We start from the raw sequence: 16,503 nt of genomic DNA, 5'->3' as shown, positions 1-16,503 counted from the left end.
ATTATTATTATTAAAGCATGCAGCGGGTTTATAGTGGGAGAGGAGTGATGGTAGGTAATCATCGGTCAGTGGCATTTAATGAGTGTTTACCATGTGCAGAGCACTGTACTAAGCACTTAGGAGTAGGTAAGAGGGAGAGATGACTGCCTTAAAACCCAAAACTTCTTATCCTTTCATTCATTCACTCAATTAAATTTATTGAGAGCTTACTGTGTGTGGAGCACTGTACTAAGTACTTGGGAGAGTACAATACAACAATAAGCAGACATATTCCTTGCTGTTGTTGGGACTAGGAGGATAACAATTCTGTGCTTGCCCTGTCCATTCCATTCAGGATTTCAGAGACTCCAATCCAGAATCAACCTTTATAACAATTATAACTGAAGTATATGTTAAGCGCTTTACCATGTGCCAAGCACTGTACTAACCACTGAGGTAGAGACAGGTAATTGAGTTGGACACCGTTCCTGTCCCACATAGGGCTCACAGTCTCAGTCCCATTTTACAGATGAGGTAACTGAGGCAGAGGAGTGAAGTGACTTGCCCAAGTTCACACAGCAGACAAGTGGTGGAACTGTTTACTATGTGAGCCTGCTGTTGGGCAGGGATTGTCTCTATTTGTTACCAAATTGAACATTCCAAGCACTTAGTACAGTGTTCTGCACATAGTAAGCACTTAATAAATGCGATTGAATGAATGAATGAACCAAGATTAGAACTCAAGTTCTTCTGACTCCCAGGCCCATGCTGTCCCCATTAGGCCATACTGTTTCACCTTGAAAAGTACAGATTTTTCTGGACAACCTGAGTCTACTGACACATAATGCAAATTTCATTTCCTTCCACTAAAGTGCTTGTTTGTTCCAGAGGCAAAGAGTCTGCACCATATACATATTACAATAGAATTGTTTCCAGCATCTTTGAAAAAAAAAACACTAGAATGCTCAAGTTTGTTTTCCAGATCATAAAACCAACACAAATAATCTAGGTCCCACTGGAAAGACTGCAGCTCACTGTTCACAGAGGGCCTGCCCCTGATTCATATTTTATGGAACATACATTTTTAATGAAATAAGGAACAGGATTCCATTTCAGAATGAAATGCGGGTTGTTCTGTAATTAAAAAAAAGGGCAGCATGGCTACTAACTGTAATGACACACATGACTGCTCCTGCCTTTTATCATTCAGCTGCGGACTTCTTTCCTGGTCCTCCCAACTATGGCTGAGAACTGTTCTCTCCTTCCATGGTCTTCCGCTTGGAGAGATTCAGAAAGAGAGGGCAAAGATCCTGTCCAATTTTCCCTGAGGTTCTGTTTGCTCAATAATTGCATATTTTTAGAATGAAAATAATAATAACAATAATTGTGGTATTTGTTAAATGCTTACTGTGTGCTAAGGTGCCTACTATGTGCCAAGTGCAGTACTAAGCACTGAGGTGGATACAACCAAATCGGATCAGACACAGTCCCTGGCCCACAAGGGGCTCATAGTCTCAATCCTCACTTTACAGATGAGGTAACTGAGGCACAGAGACTTACCCAAGTGACTTGCCCCAGATCACACAGCAGACAAGTGGTGGAGCTGGAATTAGCACACATGACCCATGATCCTCCCCCTCCACCGAATGAAGTTTCTCCATTGGCTTCTCACCTGAGTTCCTTCTCCCCAGAACACATGGTGAGATTATTGGCTTGGAACAGTATCACCTCCGCACCATCCCCTCCCAACATGGCAGTAAATGGCAGCAATCACACAAGGGTTACCAAGGGCAGCAGTGCGGGAGGACAGACAGACTCTTTTCCTCAGCCATTGGTGATGCCCTGGATCCCAATGAATGGATAATGCAGAAAAGATGAGAGTAGATTTAGGGTCCCTCAGTTCACACAGGGATTTACTTGTTTTTTTCCTCCTGTCAAAAGAACTACCATGCTAGTCTCAAATCGCTCTCTTTCCTCTGTGTCACACTGGAGAGAAGGTGGTGTGAATTGGTCCCACGGCCAGGGCAAGGAGGGGAAACTAAACTCCTCAATGCCACCCCTTAGGCCAAGCCTGCCGTGAGGCCTTTCTCTCCTCCCAAGCACAAACACTCAGTCATCCAGTCTCTGAAAGGATAAGGGTAGATTTATCTGAGGCTTTGGAGACAGACCATATGACCAAGTATATTAATGTACATCACATAAAGATGGTATATCGATACTTTGATTCTCCGCAAGGTCCCATAGCAAAACACCAACCTTAGCTCTTCTTCAAGGGCTGTGTCCACTGCCTGAAAAAAAGAGAGCTCTTTGGGACCCTGCCAGCCCCCTGCAAAAAAAAAAAAAATCCCCAGTTACAAGGACACTTCCTTGGTGGGGTAAGTTCTCCTGAAAATGAAGTTGATTGGCTCAGAAGCAATCAAATCATCAGGAATCAGCTACTGGATTGGGAAAACGAGTCTGGTGTGTCATCATCCCTAATGAACTGATCCTCCAGGTTCACTCTTAAGACTGATTAAGACTGATTCACTGCATCGTTTCACTTGACATCTGAGCTCTGCCCGTTATTTGCAGAGATGTAAGGAAGCAGATGTAGGCAGGCATTTAAACTTGAGTTCTGGCTCTGCCTACGTCTGTTTGAAACCTTTTCCTCTATCCCCATCTAGTGTAGAAGAAGGGATGGAACATACCACGTTTTGTGCTGTCACTTTCCAAAGGAATTTTTAGAGGGAGAAAAATATCATTCCATCAATCAATGGTATTTATTGAGCACTTACTGTGTGCAGAGAACTGTACTAAGTGCCTGAGAGAGTACAGTACAAAAGAGTAGATATGAATGGGAAAAACAGAGGGAAAAGGGCAGAAAAATCTACTTTGAGGGGAAGGCACTCCTTCCCTTTGACTTTGGACCTTTCCATGCTAAGCTTTGCTCTTGGTCCAGTATAAAGAGCTCAGTTCCAGTCAGAAAGGGATAATAGCTCAATCTGTCCCCTCACAAGCCTGTCAGCCACCCACATCCTCAGTGTTATGCCCAGGTTTTATCCTCTATAAACTCTATAATATATAATATTATATACTCTATAATAAACCTTCAGTGGGGGGGATGGAGTTTTTGACTCATTTTTTATTTACTTTCCCTTCATTTCACCAGTTTGCCCTCACTTAATTAAATTTCCCAGAAAAAAATAAGATTGTGGGGACGTTTTTCTCCCTTGACCTTACCTCTTTCCTGTCATCATAGTCCACACTTCTTAAAAGAGTTTGTTACCATGTGCCTCCCTCAGACTGAGGCTCCATGACAGAAAGCTGAACCCAGGTCTGCTTTGCCATGGCCTGACTTTGGTCCCTCTGCTCCTCTCCCCCACAGCCTCTTCCAACCTCAGGGTTATGAAACCCCAGACAAGGAGCCTCTACTGCCATAGGGCACCGCCCCCCTCACCCAAATGCTGAGGTGGTCTTCCCCCAAGCTTTGGCTGCTCACTTCTGCCTGCTCCCTCTCTCCCCACCCCACGTTGTTCCTATGGCCCAGGGTGGGCTCTGTGGTGAGGAGAGGGGTCTCCAAACTGCTTCTACTGTGGAGCCTTTACACACCCTCCTCTGGCCCCCTGTATCCAAAGAGCCCTCCGAGGGTCTCACTCATGGAGCCGCCACCACTAGGGAGGATCGCCGCAAGGCCGGTGTCCCCTTGCCCACGTGCCCCCATCCTGGCCCCACCACTAGTCCTGCCATCCAGCTCACCTGTGAGACTAGCTCCTGTGGCCCAGGACCACCACCCACTTCCCATATACACCCCCCTATCTCTCCACCACCACTAGTCCTGTCAATTGGCTCCGCTAATTGACTAGTTCCAGTGGCCCAGGACCACCACCAGGCACACACACATGCACAAATACACACACACCCAACACTGAGTCCCCCAACCCCTGCCTCAGAACGCATCCCTGCAGCAATGTCTTGAGCAACTGCCATCACTTTTTCAACTCCGAACCCACCCCCCATCACAGCCTGGGATCAACCCTGGCTCCCAATGTTCCCCCAACACATTGGCATATGGAGGGTATCACGGGACCACAAGGTGGAGACTGATGGGATTTCGGAGGATAGACCAAGAGTGATGAACAGGTACCATTGGAGATTGAGGGGTGCCAGCTTCCTGCTCGATCGCTAGTGAGAAGTTGCATAATATTAGTCCCAGACTAAGCCCCCCTTATCCTCTGCTCCTCCTCCCCTCTCCATTGCCCTGTCTTGCTCCCTTTGCTCTACCTCCTCATCCCCCCACATCACTTGTGTATAGATCTACATATTTATAATTCTATTTATGTTAATGATGTGTACATATCTACAATTCTATTTATTGATATTGATGCCTGTTTACTTGCTTTGATGCCTGTATCCCCCCTTCTAGACTGTGAGCCAGTTGTGGGCAGGGATTGTCTCTCTTCGTTGCTGAATTGTACTTTCCCAGCACTTAGTATAGTGCTCTGCACACAGTAAGCGCTCAATAAATACGATTGATTGAAGGAATGAATGTGATTTTAGGAGGGCTTTGAAGGAGGGGAGAGAGGTGGCCTGCCAGATACGGAGGGGGAGGGAGATCCAGGCCTGAGAGAGAACATGAGCAAGGTGACAGCAGTGAGGCAGACGAGAACCAGGTACAGAGAGTAGGTCGGCATTAGAGGAGAAAAGTGGACAGGTTGGGTGGCAGGAAGGAGATCAGTGGGGCAAGATAGAAGGGACAGAGATGATTGAATGTTAAAGCAGAAAGTAAAGAGTTTTAAGAGGTCTTATGTAGGCAACATTAGCTGTTAATTACTTTGTGTGTGCTGGAAGCTCCTTTCAGAATTAGGAAGCTCTGAGTCAAAGGAGAGGGAAGCAGGGCAGAAGCTGCAGGAAAGAGAGCTGTAGCTTTTCCTGCTGTGGATAAAGGGACTTATGTTTCCATCTGGTGGTTAGCATCACTAGGAACGGATGCCGCCGTCAAAGTCAGCGATTTGTAACTGAGCGGAGGTTGTGCTGCTTGGGGGTCAGGAAAACAGGCGGGCAGACCTGCTGATACACCCCACTGAACAGAGAGCAGAAACTATTTTAAGGGCAACACACTGTCACTTGGAAACCGAACAATTAGAAACTGTTTAGACTCTACCTCTTAATTTAGAAAAAAATAGAGACTCTAATAATAGTAATAATAACAACAATAACAATAATAATAATAATAATAATAATAATGGTATTTGTTAAGAGCTTGCTTTGTGCCAGGCATTGTACTAGGTGCTGGGGTGGATAGCAGCAAATTGGGTTGGACACAGAACCTGTCCCACAAGGGGGTCACACTCTCAATACCCATTTTACAGATGAGGAAACTGAGGCACAGAGAAGTTAAGTGACATCTAGAGAAGCAGCATAGTTTAGTGAATAAAATACGGGCTTGGAGGGGTAAGAAGGACCTGGGTTCTATTCCTGACACTGCCATTTGTCTACTGTGTGACCTTGGGAAAATCACTTGCCTTCTCTGTGCCTCAGTTACTTCATTTGTAAAGTGGGGATTAAGACTATGAGACCCAATGTGGGACAGCCCCTTTTCCCTTTGCTCCCTCTACCCCCCCTTCACCTCTCTGAAGCTAAACCCTCTTCTCCCCCCTTTCCCTCTGCTCCTCGCCCTTTCCCGTCCCATCCCTTCAGCAATGTACTTATCCGCTCAACTGTATATATCTTCATTACCCTATTTATTTTGTTAATGAGATGTACATCACCTTGATTCTATTTATTTGCTATTGTTTTAATATGTTCTTCCCCTTGATTCTATTTATTGCCATTGTTCTTGTCTGTCTCCCTCGATTAGACTGTAAACCCGTCAAAGGGCAGGGACTGTCTCTATCTGTTACCAATTTGTACATTCCAAGAGCTTAGTACAGTGCTTTGCACATAGTAAGCGCTCAATAAATACTATTGAATGAATGAACATGGACTGTGTACAACCTGATTAGTTTGACTCTAACCCAGTGCTTAGTACAGTGCCTGGCAAACAGTAAGCGCTTAAGAAATAGCATGGAAAATAAATAAATACTAAATAAAAAGGGCAAAAAATCACAACTAGAGGAATCTCAGGCATCTGCCTCCTGTGCCTGATTACATCATCCAGGACAGGTGATGTCTCATCCTTCCTGAAAGATTTCCAGGCTTAGAAACTCCATCTCAGGTACTAGTTTCAGTTTGCTATCACCTAAGGGTCAGGAAGTCTTCTCTTAGTCCATCAGACTGAGCACCACACTAAGGATTTGGGAAAGTACATTACAACAGAGTTGGAAAACGTGATCCCTGCTCATACACAGCCAAGTCTGTGACAAGAGTGCAATGTGCAAAGGAAGTTGGCTTATGAAGTTGTCTGGGTATCCTGACAATTCTACCAAGCCCAAGGAGAAGGGGCTGAATCACGATCCAACATGGCTCCTCCTCCCCCTTCAGGTTCATCCCCCACATACTTGGGCTTTGAAGGATGACATGCGTGATCCCCAAGTTAGCCTGGGTCCCTTCCTCTGAAGCTTCACGGAAAGCCTCACCTCCTTCTTACCCGGCACCATATCCTGCCTGATAAGTTGGGAGACCCAGTCAATCAAACTTGGAGAAGATCCAACATTAGCCCTCAAAAGCAAGGGATTGTCATATCACCCTGACAGGTTTCAACTAAATAATGTTTTGTAGAGCAAAGTGTGCCCAACTACTAAAATAATAATGGTAGTACTCATTAAGCACTTACTATGTGTCAAGCATTGTACTAAGCGCTAGGGTAGATGCAAACTAATCAGATCCCACATGGGGCTCATGCTAAGTAGGAAGGAGAACAGGTATTAAATCCCCATTTTGCAGATGAGGTAACTGAGGCCCAGAGAAGTGAAGTGATTTGCCCAAGGTCACACAGCAGACAAGTGGTGGAGCCGGAATTAGAATCCAGGTCCTTCCGACTCCCAGGCCCGGGCTCTTTCCACTAGGCCATACTGCTTCTCATGGAACCACACGGCCAAATTCATAGTTGATACAGAGAGTCGGGTGGATGGGGAAATAAAGAGCTTAGCCTGAGAAGGCCTCACCAATCAATCAAGCAATGTTATTTGTTAAACACTTACTGTTTGAAGAACACTGTACCAAACACTTGGGAGATAGCAGTACAATAGAGTTGGCAAATGGTATTTCTGCCCATAAAGAATTTACAATCTAGTGAGGGAGAAAGATATAAAAATACAAGAGCTACTGGGCTGAAGTTCAGGGGGGGAACTATCAAAGCGTTTAAAGGGTACAAAACCAAGTCCAAAATGATGCAGAAGGGAGAGGGAAAAGGGGAAATGGGAGCATAGTTGAGGAAGGCCTTTTGGAGGAGAAATGATTTGAAGAAGTCTTTTAAGCTAGGGAGAGGGAGTCAATATGAAGGGGGAGGGAATTGCAGGCCACAAAGCAGATGTGGGCAAGGGGTTGGTGGTGAGACAGATGAGATTGAGAGGGAGATGTGATTTTAGGAGAATTTTGAAGGGGAGGAGAGTGGTGGACTGTGGAGTAGAGGGGGTGGGATATTCAGGCCAGAGGAAGAACTTGGGCAAGAGGTTGACAGCAGGATAGAGGAAATTGAGGTACAAAGCACTTAGTACAGTGCTCTGCATACAGTAGGTGCTCAATAAATATGATTGAATGAATGAATGAATACAAGTGAGTAGGTTGGTGTTTGAAGAACAGAGTGTGCAGATTGACTTGTCATAGGAAATCAACAAGGTTAGGTAGGAAGAACAGTGCTTGGCACATAGTAAGAGCTTAACAAATACCATCATTATTATTATTATTAGGAGATAGAGTCAGCTGATTGAGTGCCTTAAATCATGTCAAGCCAGAATCCTTCTTGCTTTAATCCAAGCTCCTTTTCTTTTGTTTGTTGCTCAGAGGGCATGGAGAAAACATGGGCAACTTCTTCAAAAATACCCATTCTAGACTTGAATGCAGTCATTCCCCCTCTTCGCTGCATCTTCTCCAAGTTAACCAACTCCAATTCCTTTCCTCCTAAAACCTATAGTCTCCCCCTTTAATTATTTCTGCCTCCTTCTCTGAGCCTCTCCAGTTTCTCCAAGTCCTCTGTGAAGTATCGAACTGTACACAGGACTCTAACAAAAGTCTGACTAGTGCAGAGTTCAGCAGGAGGATTTTTACTCAATTCTCACATGTTACTCCTGTTCCAGGACTATGTTGGCTTGCTTAATAACACCCCAAGGGCTTAGTACAGGGCTCTGCACATAGAAAGTGCTCAATAAATTCCACTGATTGAGTGAATGATTTAGCACAATAATGCTCATTCATAGTCAACTTCTGATCTGCTTTGGCTCTCATGTCTTTTTCTGCCACTAACAATAATTGTGGGCTTGGGAGTCAGAGGTCATGGGTTCAAATCCCAGCTCTGCCACTTGTCAGTTGTGTGACTTTAGTCAAGTCACTTAACCTCTCTGTGCCTCAGTTACCCCATCTGTAAAATGGTGATTAAGACTGAGCCCCAAGTGGGACAACCTAATCACCTTGTATCCTCCCCAGCACTTAGAACAGTGCTTTGCACCTAGTAAGTGCTTAACAAATGCCATCATCATCATTTTTGGCATTTACTCTGTGTCAAGCAAGCAAAGTAATTAATTAATGATGGCATTTGTTAAGCACTTACTAGGTGCGAAGCACTGTTCTAAGCGCTGGAAGCACTGTTCTAAGCGCTAGATATGTTCTAATCAGGTCAGACACAGTCGCTGTCCCAGGTGGGGCTCACAAGCCATGTAGGGGACAGAACAGTTGGAATCCCCATTTTACAGATGAGGAAACTGAGGCACAGAGAAGCTAAGTGACTTACCCAAGGTCTCACAGCAGACAAGTGGCAGAATCAAGATTCAAACCCAGGACCTCTGATTCCCAGGCCTGTGCTCTTTCCATTAGGTTCCACAACCCAGTCTCTCCCAGGGTTGGTTTCAATACCAAAATATGTGACCTTGAACTTGTCTCTACCAAATTTCATCTTCTTGATAGATTTTCCTGTTTTCCTGTCTAAACAAGGTCTCAGATACTTTAGTCCTGACTTTCTAAAATTAACCACCCAATCAACTATTCAATCAGTTGTATTTATTGAGCACTGTACTAAGCTCTTGGGAGAGCTCAATATAACGAATTAACAAACACATTCCCTTCCCACAACAAGCTAATACTAATGCCTGGGAGACAGATGATAATGCAAATTACTGATACATACCTAAGTGCCGGGGGCTGAGGGGCTCTGAAAAAAGGGAGCAAGTCAGGGCTACGCAGAAGAGAGTGGGAGAAGAGGAAAGGAGGGTTTAGTCAGAGAAGACCTGTTGGAGGAGATGTGCCTTCAATAAAGCTCTGAAGCAGGGGGAGAGTAATTTTCTGGCATACATAAAGAAGGAAGGCGTTCTGGCCAGAAGCAGGATTTGGGAGAGAGGTAGGCAGAGAGATAGATGAGATAAAAGGCAGAAAAGCCCACCCATTTAACAGCACTTCTTTCCTCCAGGCCACTAATAAAGATATTTATCAGATTGCTTTAGTTTACATGAGATTGTATTGCATCCAAACTTCAGAGTATTTATCCAAGAGGGCTTTTGAACAGGGAGTAGTTTGTTCAGCCTCATTATCAGTGATCCCTGGTTCATTATGGACAGGGAACATGTCCAGTACCTAATTACTTCATTCATTCATTTAATCGTATTTATTGAGCGCTTACTGTGTGCAGAACACTGTACTAAGCGCCTGGAAAGAACAGTGCAGCAATCGAGGCAATCCCTGCCCACAGAGGGCTTAATTCTGCTGTACTCTACTCTCCCAAGTGCTTGGTACAGTGCTCTGCACGTAATAAATTACCTCATCTGTAAAATGGGGATTAACTGTGAGCCTCACGTGGGACAATCTGATTACCCTGTATCTCCCCCAGCGCTTAGAACAGTGCTCTGCACATAGTAAGCGCTTAACAAATACCAACATTATTAGTAAGTGTGAGCTCAGTAAATACCATTGATTAGGTGGGCTGAGTAAGGAAGCGAAAGTTCCCTCGAAACATTTGAGATAATTTGGAAACTTTCTGTGGGCGAACAGCAGAGGGCGCAAAGGAAATAAGATTTCAAGATGTCATTAATATTCAAAAATCTATGAAAAACCCCAAGATATATCCAAGAAGATTCTATTGTTTTACCAAGTCAGGAATCCATTTTCTTTTTCCCGTCCAAAGCAGAACTCCTCATATACCTACCCAAAGCCTATCCTCCCCCTGTCTTTTCCACCCTCCCTGTCTCACAAGCCCATAATCTTGGTGTTATCCTCAACTCATCTCTCTCATTCGACCCATATAGTCAACCTGTCACCAAATCTTGTCAGTTGAACCCTACACAACGTCGTTAAAATCTGCCCTTTCCATCCAAACAGCTATTGTGTTGATCCAAGCGCTTATCCTATTCTGCTTTGATTATTGCATTCCTTGCTGACCTCTCTGCCTCCTGTCTCTCCCCTCTCCAGTCCGTACTTCAATCTGCTGCCCAGATCATTTTTCCACAAAACCATTCAGTCCATATTTCCTCATTCCTCAAGAAACTTAATAACTTGTCTATTTTGTGACTTTGGGCAAGTCGCTTAACTTCTCTGTGCTTCAGTTACCTCATCTGTAAAATGGGGATTAAGACTGTGAGCCTCTTGTAGGACACGGATTGTGTCAAACCTGACTAGTTTGTATCTATCCTAGCATTTAGTGCAGTTCCTGGCACATAGTAAGCACTTAACACATACAATTAAAAAAACCCCAAAAACCTAGCAAGAGTTGCCCATCCACTTCTGCATCAAACAGTAACTCCTTACCATAAACTTTAAAGCACACAGTCACCTTACCCCTCCGATTTCCTTCTACAACCCAGCCCACACACTTTTCACCTCTAATCCCAACCTATTCCCTGTACCTCCATCTCGCCAATCTTACTGCAGCCCTATCACACACATCCTGCCTCTGGCATGGAATGCCTTCCTTCTTTGGACAGATAATTTCTCTCCCCACCTTCAAAGCTTTATTGAAGGCACATCTCCTCCAAGAGGCCTTTCATGACCAAGGCTTCATTTCCTCTTCTCTCGCTCTTTTCTGTGTCACCCTTGAACTTGGATTTCCACGTCTTATTCACTCAGCCCCACAACACTTATTTATATAGCCAGGATTTATTTATTTACATTAATGTCGATCTCTTCTTCTAGACTTAAACTCACTGTGGTCAGGGGACTCTCTCAAGCAATTAGGACAGTGCCCTGCACTGAGTAAACACTCAGTGAATACAACTGATCTGATTCCATGCTTTTTTTTCCCAGCTACTGAGTATTTCAAAGGGGCCATCTCGGTGCAGCTAGTGACACAATCTGTCAGTGACACAACATCATTCAATTAGTATCACCGATGTTACTGAGGGATCACACTTCAACGAACTCGTGGACAGCAAGTGCTCATTGCCCAGTCGGAAGCTACATCAATGCTCCAAACCACTTCTCCTCACTTGGCATCATGCCATATCCAGGCAGATGCAAATTGTCACAAGAATGCTCCCTCAAGCAATCCACCAGTCATTCGTATCTAGCGAGCACTTATTGTGTGGAGAGCACTGTACTAAGCACTTGGGAGAGTACAATATAACAGAGTTGGTAGACACATTCCCTGCCCACAATGGGTTTACAGGTTCATTGCTCAGTAGCATCCTAGATTACCTGCATGATGATAATATGCACTTGTGACATAGCTGACTATAATGACTGAGCCCTGGCATGGCCACCTACTACCTTCAGGGGCCCTATACTGAGCAGCTACTGTGTGCTGAGCCCTGTCATAGTAATAATAATTCTGGTATTTGTTAAGCGCTTACTATGTGCCAAGCACTGTTCTAAGCACTGGGGTAGATACAAGGTAGTCAGGTTGTGCCACGTGGTGCTCACAGTCTTAGATCCCCATTTTCCAGATGAGGTAGCTGAGGCCCAGAGAAATGAAACGACTTCCCCAAGGTCACACAGCAGACAAGTGGCAGAGCCAGGATTAGAACCCATGTCCTTCTGACTCCCAGGCCTGGAGTCACTCTATCCACTATGCCATGCTCCTTCTCCCATGGCTTCTCTCATGGCTACCTACTACATAAAGCAGCCCTGTACTACTACTACTAATAATGTTGGTATTTGTTAAGTGCTTACTATATGAAGAACACTGTTCTAAGCACTGGGTTAGACATAGGGTAATCAGGTTGTCCCATGGGAGGCTCAAAGTCTTAATCCCCATTTTACAGATGAGGGAACTGAGGTACAGAGAAGTTAAGTGGCTTGCCCACAGTCACACAGCTGACAAGTGGCAAAGCCAGGATTCAAACCCATGACCTTTGACTCCCAAGCCTGGGCTCTTTCCACTGAGCCACACTGCTTCTCTAAGCACCCACTGTGTGCAGAGCCTTGACATGGGTACCTACTACATTCAACATTAATTCATTCATTGAATCATATTTATGGAGCACTCACTGTGTGCAGAGGACTGTACTAATGACTTGGGAGAGGACAATGCAACAATAAACAGACACATTCCCTGCCCACAACTAGCTTGCAGTCTAGATAGGGGGAGACAGACATTAATATAAATAAATACATTGCAGATAAGTATATAAGTGATGTGGAGCTGGGCCAGTCAGATGAATGAAGGGAGCAAGTCAGGGTGATGCAGAAGGGAGTAGGAGAAGACTAAAAGGGGGCTTAGTCTGGAAGGCCTCTTGGAGGAGATGTGGCTTCAGTTAGGTTTTGAAGGGGGGGAAGAGTAAATTGACTGTCAGATTTGAGGATGGAGGACATTCCAACCAGAGACAGGATGTGGGAAAGAGGTTGGGGTGAGAGAGGTGAGGCTGAGGTACAGAGAGAAGATTGGCATCAGAAGAATGAAGTGTGCGGGTTGGGTTGTAGTAGGAGGGCAGTGAGGAGAGGCAGAGCATGTGACTCTGCTATATTGTATCCTCCCAAGCACTTAATACAGTGCCCTGCACATAGTAAGTGCTCAATAAATATGATAGATTGATTGTTTACTATATGCTTGGGAATGTACAATATAAACAATTGTCTATTATATGGGAAAATGAATAACAAAGGCATAGGTAAATACATGAACGAGGAGCTGGCTAACGTCGGAGTGGCATGACAAGGAGGCTGTGAGATTAATCAGGGTATACTACCTAACTCAGTCAATCAACAGTATCGATTGATCACTTACTGTGTGCAGAACACTGTACTGAGCTCCGGGAAGAGTACAATAAAATATTGTTGGTAGACACAGTCCCTGTCCACAAGGAGCTTACAGTCTACGGCAGACAGAGATAACTTTTTAAGAGACTTTGAAAAAGAGGCGGGACCCAATTTGATAAAGCTGAAGGAGGTTGTATCAGGAATGGGGAAGGTCAGTCAGTCAGTCAGTTGTATTTATTGAGCACTTACTGTGTGCAGAGCACTGTACTAAATGCTTGGAAGAGTCCAATATAACAATATAACAGACACATCCCCTGCAGACAGCAAGCTTCCAGTGTAAGGTGTTAGCAGTGGGTCGGGAGTGTTGAGAGGGAGAAGCTGTTAAACATTAGCTAGACTGGAGGGAAAAGCAAGAAGAGTTGGGAGGAAGTCTTAAAGGACAGCCGCTAAGAGCAAAGGCTCCACAGGCTCCACCTGATCCCAACATTTCTTTGTAGTCCTGGATGAGGGGCAGTGCTGCCTAATGGAAAGAGCATGGGCCTGGGAGTCAGAAAGACCTGGGTTCTAATGCCAGCTCTGCCAATTGTTTTCTGGGTTACCCTGTGCAATTTGCCTAACTTTTCTGTGCCTCACTGTCCTCAACTGTAAAATGAAGATTCATATCTCTTCTCCCTCCTACTTAGGCTGTGAGCCCCATGTGGGACAATGACTGTGTCCAACCTGGTTAACTTGTATCTACCCCAGAGCTTAGAATAGTGTTTGACACATAATAACTGCTTAACGAATGCCATTTAAAAGAGAAATCGGTTATTTCACTGACGGGCTCCGAAGCTGTTTTCCCCGATACCCTTTTCTGACCAGTTTGTTTTTCTGTGGTGTTTTCTGGTGCAGACAGACCAATCATGAGTTGGCCCGCCAACTGCCTAGAGAAGCACTGTGGCTGAGTGAATAGAGCACGAGCCTGGGATCTGGGTTTTAATCCCTGCTCCACCACGTACCTGCTATGGGACCTTAGGCAAGTCACTTCACTTCTCTGTGCCTTCATTATCGCATCTGTATAATGGGGTTTAAGACAGTGAGCCCTCTGTGGGCCAGGAACTATGTCCAACCCTATTTCCCTGTATCTACCTCAGTGTTTAGTACAGTGCCTGGTACAGAGTGAGAGTTTAACACATACCACAGTTATTATTATTGGACATGCTAGCTACTGTGGCTAAAGAAGTGGAATTTCAAACTCATATTTATTCTCTTCCCCTAATTCTCTAAAACTAATCCTCTTCTCCTCTTCAAAACCCTACTTAAAGCTCACCTCCTCCAAGAGGCTTTCCCAGACTGAGCGCCCCTTTTCCCTCTGCTCCCTCTACCCACCCCCTTCACCTCTCCGCAGCTAAGTCCTCTTCTCCCCCCTTCCCTCTGCTCCTCCCCCTCTCCCGTCCCATCCCCTCAGCACTGTACTCATCCGCTCAACTGTATATATCTTCATCACCCTATTTATTTTGTTAATGAGATGTACATCACCCTGATTCTATTTATTTGCTATTGTTTTAATGAGATGTTCTTCCCCTTGATTCTATTTATTGCCATTGTTCTTGTCTGTCTCCCCGATTAGACTGTAAGCCCGTCAAAGGGCAGGGACTGTCTCTATCTATTACCAATTTGTACATTCCCAGCGCTTAGTACAGTGCTCTGCACATAGTAAGCGCTCAACAAATACTATTGAATATTTATTGAGCACCTACAGTATGCAGAGCACTGTATTAAGCACTTGGTAAAACTGTAACAATATAGCAGGTGGTAGACACATTCCCTTCCCACAGTGAATTTCCAGTCTAGTTCATTTGAGGCTCGGATCCCAAGCCAAAATCACAGCCACAGTAGCCTCCCAGCTACGGCATGCAGCATAAGCTTCCTAAGGATTTGCCAAGACTACCCACTGCGGCTGCTTCCCTCTTTCCTCCCAGGGTGGTACAAGACAGGAAGGGATGGAAGCTGCAGGAGGGACCTGGGAGCTGCTACATTCATCCCTGTTCATGTCACTAATGACAACTACTCTCTCCCCTTTAAAAGCCTTACTGAAGGCACATCTCCTCTAAGAAGCCTTCCCTGACTAAGCCCTTCTTTCCTCTTCTCCCACTCCCTTCTGTGTCACTTGACCTGCTCCTTTCAGTCAACTCCCCCTCCCAGCTCCAGAGCACTTATGCACATATCTGTCATTTATTTATTGATATCCATGTCTGTCTCCCCATCGAGACTGAAGCTCATTATGGGCAGGGAATGTGTCTGATTATTGTTATATTGTACTCTCCCAAGTGCTTAGTACAGTGCTCCACATGCAGTGAGTGCTCACTAATACAAGTGAATAAATGAATGAATGGAAGCCAGCTATTGTGTTTTGTTTTGTTTTTTTTTAACACAGCTGGCTCTCTGTACCTCATGGAATATCTTATGTGGCTTCTCAGTCAACAACCTCCGACACTGATTGAATATAGAGCGGTTTTGGAAGAACTTGCACAATGGATGCCCTACTGGATGCCCACCCACATGGTTGAAGATAGACCATAGTAATAACCGTGGTACTTGTTCAGTGCTTACTATAAGCCAAGTTCAGTTCTAAACCCAGAGATCAATACGGTACAGTTAGATCAGACATATTTCCTTCTCACATGAGAATCACAGACTAAGGGGTAGGGAGAACAGATATTTAGTCTCCATTCTACAGGTGGAGCAACTGAGGCTCAGAGAGGTGGAATAATTATGATAATAATAATTGTGGTTTTTGTTAAGCACTTACTATATTCCAGACACTGTTCTAAACAATGGGTTAGATATAAGCTAATCAGGCTGGGCACAATCCTTGCCCCACATAGGGCTCACAGTCTCAATCCCCATTTTATAGATGAGGGAACCGAGCTAAATGATTTGCCCAAAGGTCACACAGCAGACAAGTGGCAGAGTCGGGATTACGACCCAGTTCCTTCTGACTGCCAGGCCCGTGCTCTATCCACAAGGCAACTCTGTTTTTCTTGTGATCCTGTGATCTCTTGTGATTCTGTGTGGTCTTAGGCAATGAGTTGCCCAAGATCATACAGAAGGCAAGTGGCAGAATGGGGATTAGAACACAGGTGCTCTGACAAGGCCACATTGCTTCTCGGGTATTGTGCCAGCCCAAATCTCTAACCCTTTTTTTCAGTAATCCATTATGAAGTATTTATTCATTAATATATCATACCTTTCTTGAGCCAGCTAATATTTTTGGCCCGAATGACCAACAAT

Source organism: Ornithorhynchus anatinus, chromosome 2, assembly GCF_004115215.2.
Source record: "Ornithorhynchus anatinus isolate Pmale09 chromosome 2, mOrnAna1.pri.v4, whole genome shotgun sequence".
Lineage (NCBI taxonomy): Eukaryota > Metazoa > Chordata > Mammalia > Monotremata > Ornithorhynchidae > Ornithorhynchus > Ornithorhynchus anatinus.
The sequence above is the reverse complement of the archived record's forward strand: the minus strand, read 5'-3'. Positions refer to the sequence as shown.